Source organism: Theobroma umbraticum, unplaced genomic scaffold (genome assembly GCF_002168275.2).
Source record: "Theobroma umbraticum cultivar Fairchild unplaced genomic scaffold, ASM216827v3 scaffold_239.1, whole genome shotgun sequence".
In the NCBI taxonomy this organism is placed as follows: Eukaryota; Viridiplantae; Streptophyta; class Magnoliopsida; order Malvales; family Malvaceae; genus Theobroma; species Theobroma umbraticum.
In genome coordinates this window covers 1088668-1095292 of record NW_018397273.1, presented here as the reverse complement: position 1 = coordinate 1095292, position 6625 = coordinate 1088668, and the positions used below count along the sequence as shown (strand labels likewise).

At 30.4% G+C, this 6625-nt stretch overlaps 1 long non-coding RNA gene across 2 annotated transcripts in view; it reads right to left on the bottom strand.

The window, feature by feature from the left end:
• LOC110426918 (uncharacterized) overlaps positions 1 to 6619 on the bottom strand; it is a 14668-nt gene extending 8049 nt beyond the window's left edge. The window contains exons 1-3 of one of the 2 annotated variants that reach the window (XR_002446204.2): positions 6250 to 6387; positions 5118 to 5290; positions 3773 to 4196 (exon numbers count right to left, since the gene is read on the bottom strand). This is a non-coding gene — a long non-coding RNA (uncharacterized LOC110426918). Of the gene's footprint in view, positions 1 to 3772; positions 4197 to 5117; positions 5291 to 6249 lie in introns of those variants that run through there. The other variant, XR_002446203.2, reaches the window with a different exon arrangement.
• Between the last annotated feature and the right edge of the window lie 6 nt (positions 6620 to 6625).

Sequence of the window (6625 nt, the reverse complement as noted above, 5' to 3'; positions counted from 1 at the left end):
AAAGCTAATGATCTAACTGTAAGAACAAATATGGAGGTCAATAAAAGTAGGCACTGCACCAAACTCTTATCATCTCTAGGATTATATGATGAGGGAATGAATTACACTGAAAGGTTGTCAAAGAATCCTTTGACTTTCCTAACAATTGGATAGCCGTGATGCATTGCTAAATGCTAATCATGGTCTATGGAATTGAATTAGTTAATTTAAAACTAAATATAATTCATTTAAATTAATTAATTAATAATATTATAATTCAATTCCATTGCCAACTTGTTAAGAACCTATGGGTTACACACAAAGGTTGCAATTTGGATTAAATTGAGAGTGTGATGATTTAAGTTAGACTTAAATCGAATTTTAGGTTTCAACTACTAAGGACCTAATTAAAAGAGTTTAGTTAGGTATTAGTTAAATATTATAATTGTTATAATATTAAGGACTTATTTAGCAAATTTTGACAAGTTAAACCTAGATATAAATATCACATTATAGCCACTCTTTCTTTTAATGAGGCGGGGAAGGAAACAAAATAAAAAAAATCCTCTTCTTTCTTGAGTGCCACCACTCTTGAGAGGTTTTATTTTATTTTGAGAACTTTTTCTTTGATCATTTGGTAGAAATCAAGAAAAAAAGGAGACAAATCGTTGTCCACTTGCTAGCACAAGCCCGTGGCATAAAGCTCTCTCCTTGGAAAGGATCCGTTGCAATCGTGTGTGCATCATTGGAGGCCAAGGTATTGAGTGGCTCGGATTCTTTCACACAAAAGGTATTCACGTTTTGTCACCAAAAGGAATCCATTTGATTACGATATCACTTGGAAAGGTAAAATTTCTCTGTTTTTATGTGGTACTTAACTTTGCATTAAACAACCAAGGTGATCCAAAGATAGGAGGCATGTTTTATGTTATTTCAATTTTTGTTATTCCACCGTGTTGATGCTGTAATCATGTCATTCCTAGCAATTCATAATTATTCTCTTATAAGCATCAGCACTTTTAAGTTCACACATGCCTAGATCAAATTCCCTTTTAAGTCATCAAATAGGTTAACCAATACCACACATAATCTAAATCAAAGTCAAGGGTGTTACAGAAACCAAGGCAGACCTTATGAGTTGGTGACATTAAGGAAAATGTGCAAAAATATAGCAATCTTTATGCTATTAAAATATTTTAAATATCGATTACTTTAAAAATTTGTGAAAGCCAGAAAAAGTATCTGTTCCTAAATAACAACAAATTATAGATTAAACTGAAAGAGCCAACAACATCTATTAATCTGATATTTTCCACAATATGGATATCTCTATTTTCTAATGCCTTCAACTTAGAAAATATTGCAAAATCTAACTTATTGATCTAAATGGTTCTGTTTATAGCAACTTATTAATGTATAATCAACTTGAAACAAATTCTCTATCATATATTCACTCTAAAGTTTTGATCAACAAGTTTTTCAACCTATAAATACTTAACTTTGCTCAATCCAATAAAAAACCCATTTCCAAAATTGTCATAAATAGATACACATATTAAAAAATAAAAATACAAATAATTATATAGTTTATGAAATAACTTACACTCTAACATTTTATCAACCTTTCAATTCTAAAATTACAAACTACCACAAATTTCTCACAATTGTGCTTGACATAAAAAATGTAAAAGCTTAATGTAAAAAAAAACTAGAAAAAGCAAAACCAGTATGACTATAAAGCAACATATATAATACCCAACAGTTAACAAATCTGAAAGGGAAAAACATGAATATTACAAAGAAAAAGTTTACTGCTAACAAAATCTATATGCTAAACACAATCTTACCACATCTAAAAAATATGAGTGACAAAACCTTCTCATTGAACTTTTAGCTATTATGTTGTCTGCTTCATAATAACTCTATTTTATAGAGTTATCTTACATTCTTTTGACCCTAAAAATGACTAATATCCTCTTAATTTTAATTAATTTAGACTTTATTTTTACATTTTCTTAGTATTTACTTTATACACGCCTTAGTAGTTTAAGTAAGAATTTGAGTTTATTTCCATGCTATTGAGTCTTGTTTATGCTTTCTATTGATTGTGCTATATGTTGGTAAAGGTGCAAAAGAGCTTGGAAGTCAAATTTGCAAAGGATCATGCACTTTTGCTCAAGTTGACCTCAAACCAAGCTGTAGTAATTGAATCATGTCTTAAGTTGAAAAATTCTGACTAACACAATTCTTAGACCTATGGAAAGATAAAGAGGAAGAGCTACAATTTTGGTGTTTACCACTTCACCCAGTTTAAAAGGGATCATGGTAAAAAATGTAAAGGAATTTGACTAATTGTAGTAGACTACCGTGTGGATAGCAACTTGGGTGCTAGATGCTGAATGTACTGCCCTGCACCTTAAAAAGGCCAAGAACAGAACCTTGGGTTCCTAGGCACTGAAATGTAACTATTTACATTATTGGCCACTCGGTTTTACATTAAATAGCCTACAAAGAATGTATAAATACAATTTACTTAAGGTTGAAAAAAATAAGAGGATTCCAATACTAATTAGGGCAAAAAGAGGTTGGAACTAGAAGGGAAAAAGAAAAAGATATCAAAAGATTGAAGTATCAAAAAGCTGCTCAAAAGAATTTCTCACTCTAGATTTGATTTTCTCTCTTTAACTCTTTTTGTAGAAATGTTTCATTTTTGCTGAGATTCGTGTTTTTATTTTGAATATGTTGAGATAGAACTCTTAATCTAGGGTTGTGGTGGATTTTAGCTCAACATATTCAAAATACAAACACAAATCTCAATAAAACAAAGCATTTCTACAAAAAAAAAGTTAGAGAGAAAAAAAATCAAATCTAGAGTGAGAAATTCTTTAACGCAGCTTTTTGATCCTTCAATCTTTGGATTTCTTTTTCTTTTTTCTTCATGGTTTCGACCTCTTTTTGCCCAAATTAGTGTCTGAATCTTCCTATTTTCTTCAGCCTTCAATAGATTGTATTGATACCCTCTTTGTTGGCCATTTGATGTAAAATCGGATGGCCAATAATATTACTTGAAAAGTCCACATAGCCAATAGAAATAACGCGTTTGTTTGACTTAGGCTCAGGCTCAGACTCAGCTATTGTCTCTAATGCAATATTAGCCAAATCTAAAAAATATAATAATAAATATGGTAAATTGATCTTTGGCAAATCTAATAAATTAAATCACAAATAAAACTATAAAATAATTACAGCAATCAAGTTTATTGAGCTTGTCCAAATCATCTTCAATCAAATCTGGATCATCACATGCCAATCCATGTAACCAATTTCGAGCACAAATAAGCTTTTGCATGACCTTAGGAGTCAAAGAACTCCTATATGCATCAAGCACACATCCATTGGTACTAATAGTGGATTCCGAAGCAATTGTTGATACAAGAATACAAAAACATCATGAGCAATAGTGGCAAGTATAGGAAACCTAAATTGATTGAGTTTCCACCACATGAGAACATTAAACTCATCATCATCATCGAAACCCTCATGATCCTTAAGCTCAAATAAATATTTCTCCAATTCCATTTTCGACTCTTTAGACTCAGTATTTAACCGGTGTTTTTTGAACCTATTCAATCTTTTCATAGTACGTTTTGTGTCCTTGCCGATCAAAGTTGAAGCAACACTATCACTACAACCACAACTAGTGCCTTGTCCCATGGACGTTGGACACTCTTGACCACTTTCACCAACATGAGATTGAGGTTGTAGCATATTTTTATAACAATTGAACAGCTTATCCATTGTTTGTATCACCAAAGAAAATATCATTGAAGCTTGTGTAAGAAGATACATTTCTAGCAAAGTGAATTTAACATAAGCAAGCTTTTTCCTCGGATCAACTACAGGAGTAATGAACAACTCCAAATTCATTTTGTCCATATTCCCTAATACTTGTCAAATTTTTCTTTTATATCGTAAATCAACATCATCACCATTTTGCTAATCAATCAAAGTGGTACACACATAGAAATGGAATATAGAAGAGAATTAATAGTTATGTAAGATGAACTTGAAACACTCAAGATCAAATCATAAAATTCTCTCAAGAAATGAGAAATCTTTTTAAGATTTGCACAATCTCAGTCATCAGGCACCTCATCTCCAAACCTCAAAAGCTCAGGTATGTTGCTATTATCACATAACTCAAATGATGCAAAAACCTGTTTAAATTTCAAAGTTATTTCCAACATAAAAAAAGTAGAATTCCATTTAGTGCTCACATCCAAACACAATAAACAGTTGCTTTTAACTCCCGCGCTAGTAGCACACTCTTTAAACTTGGCTAATCTAGTTGTGGATTGTCTAACATATCTCACTGCCCCTTTAACACGAGCAATTGAGATATTAATATCCTTCAATCCCTTAGATACTATAAGATTAACAATATGAGCAATGCATCCCACATAAAAAAATCTACCTTTTAAAATACTAGTTCTAGCAACATTAAATTTTTTTCTTCAAATGTCCTATTATAACATCATTTGAACTAGCATTATCAATAGTCATAGAAAAAAAATTTTAGATCTCCCAATGAAGCAAACATTTACTAATTGCCTTATCAATGGCCTCATCTTTGTTACTAGTAATAGGACAAAAGTTCAAAATCTTTTTTTGCGACTTTCAGTCATTATAAAAAAAATAGACAATTAGACACATATAATTAATTCTTTATGTCGAAGTCCATGTGTTAGTAATGAGACACATTCTACGAAGACTTGATTTTAATAATTTTCTCATCTGAGTTTTTTTATTAGTATAAACATTATAACAATCCTTAACAATAGTTTATCGTGATGGTATACGAAATCTAGGACATACTTTGTTTATATGCTTCTTATATCCTTAATTTTTCACAAACTCAACTAAACTCTTCCTAATTGTCTCTCGATCAAACTTCCGACTACCCAACCCATCTCCTCTCTAAGCAAAAACTAATTCCATTTGCTTGTTCTCCTCATTATCGCGGACCAATTTCAACTTCAGACAAACTTTAATATAATTATTCAATGAAGACGTTCTATTTTTTTTCATATCAGCACACAATTTTTTACCACAATAAGAACATGTAGCCTTCTTATTACCTTTCTCATCAACAAATTTGGTGAAGTGATCCAACACAACTGATGTAAATTGAGGTGGTTCCCTTTGCTTTTGCACTTTGCTTAAAACTTCAAATATTTTGTTGGCTTCAGTAGAACAAGTAGTAACATGAGATGTAGATATTGATAATGTTGATGTTGGTGTCGGTGTCTCACTAGTTGCCAAATTTGTTTCCTCATTAGTTGACATATACAAAAAAAAAACTTAAATATTAATTTCAATAATTAATTTTAGCATATTGCCAATCATTTTAATTGAAAATCTAAATAATAATTCTAAATATTAATTCCCAAACATAATTTTTATGTTTAATTTTAGTATATTGCCAATCATTTTAATTGAAAATCCAAACAATAATTCTAAACATTAATTTCCAAACATAATTTTTAATGTTTAATTCTAGAATATTACCAATCATTTTAATTGAAAATCTAAACAATAATTCTAAACAATAGTTCCCAAACATAATTCTTAATGTTTAATTCTAGCATATTGCCAATCATTTTAATTGAAAATTCAAACAATAATTCTAAACACTAATTCCTAAATATAATTGTTAATGATTCTAGCATATTACCAATCATTTTAATTGAAAACCAAAACAATAATTCTAAACATTAATTTCAAACATAATTCTTAATGTTTAATTCAAGCATATTGCCAATCATTTTAATTGAAAATCCAAACAATAATTCTAAACGTTAATTCTCAAACATAATTTTTAATGTTTAATTCTAGCATATTATCAATCATTTTAATTAAAAATCTAAACAATAATTCTAACTATTAATTCCCAAACATAATTCTTAATATTTAATTTTAACATATTGCCAATCATTTTCATTGAAAATCTAAATAATAATTCTAAACATTAATTTTTAAATATAATTTTTAATATTTAATTCTAGCAAACTTTAATCTTTCTGCTTACACTAAAATATTATGCAAATAACCACAAGACTCAATATGCTCAAAGATGCTCATAATATAAGAGCATGTAATATGCTTAAGTTATTTGGTGTATGCTATTTTCACAAAAAGAAAAACTTAAGCTCTCTCTCTTGCTATTTTCACAAAACCAGTAGTTATGAAAAATAAAAATCTCTGGTTTACCTTGCTAGTTGCTGCCAAGAAAGGCATGAATGGGTGGCTGACAGTAGTCTGAAATGACACTGATGGCAGCAAATGGATGCGCTATGAATGGGTGAGCTAATTACGTGAGTTAGGGTTTAAGAGAGGGGGAGATTGTAGATGAGGGGAATTTTATCGAGGGAAGGTGGTTGGCCGGCTTAAGTTATTTAAGGGGTTAAGATAATCTTTAACCCCTCAAAATAAAAAATAAAAAGGGTGAGGGTCGGTTTCTCGATCGACAATTGAACCAATCGACATTGAACCAATCGACAGATGAGGTTAATTGTTGCAGTCAATGAGCTGACCTATCGATTCTTACAACTGACGATGTGGTCGGTTGCTCAGTTGCAACCGATTG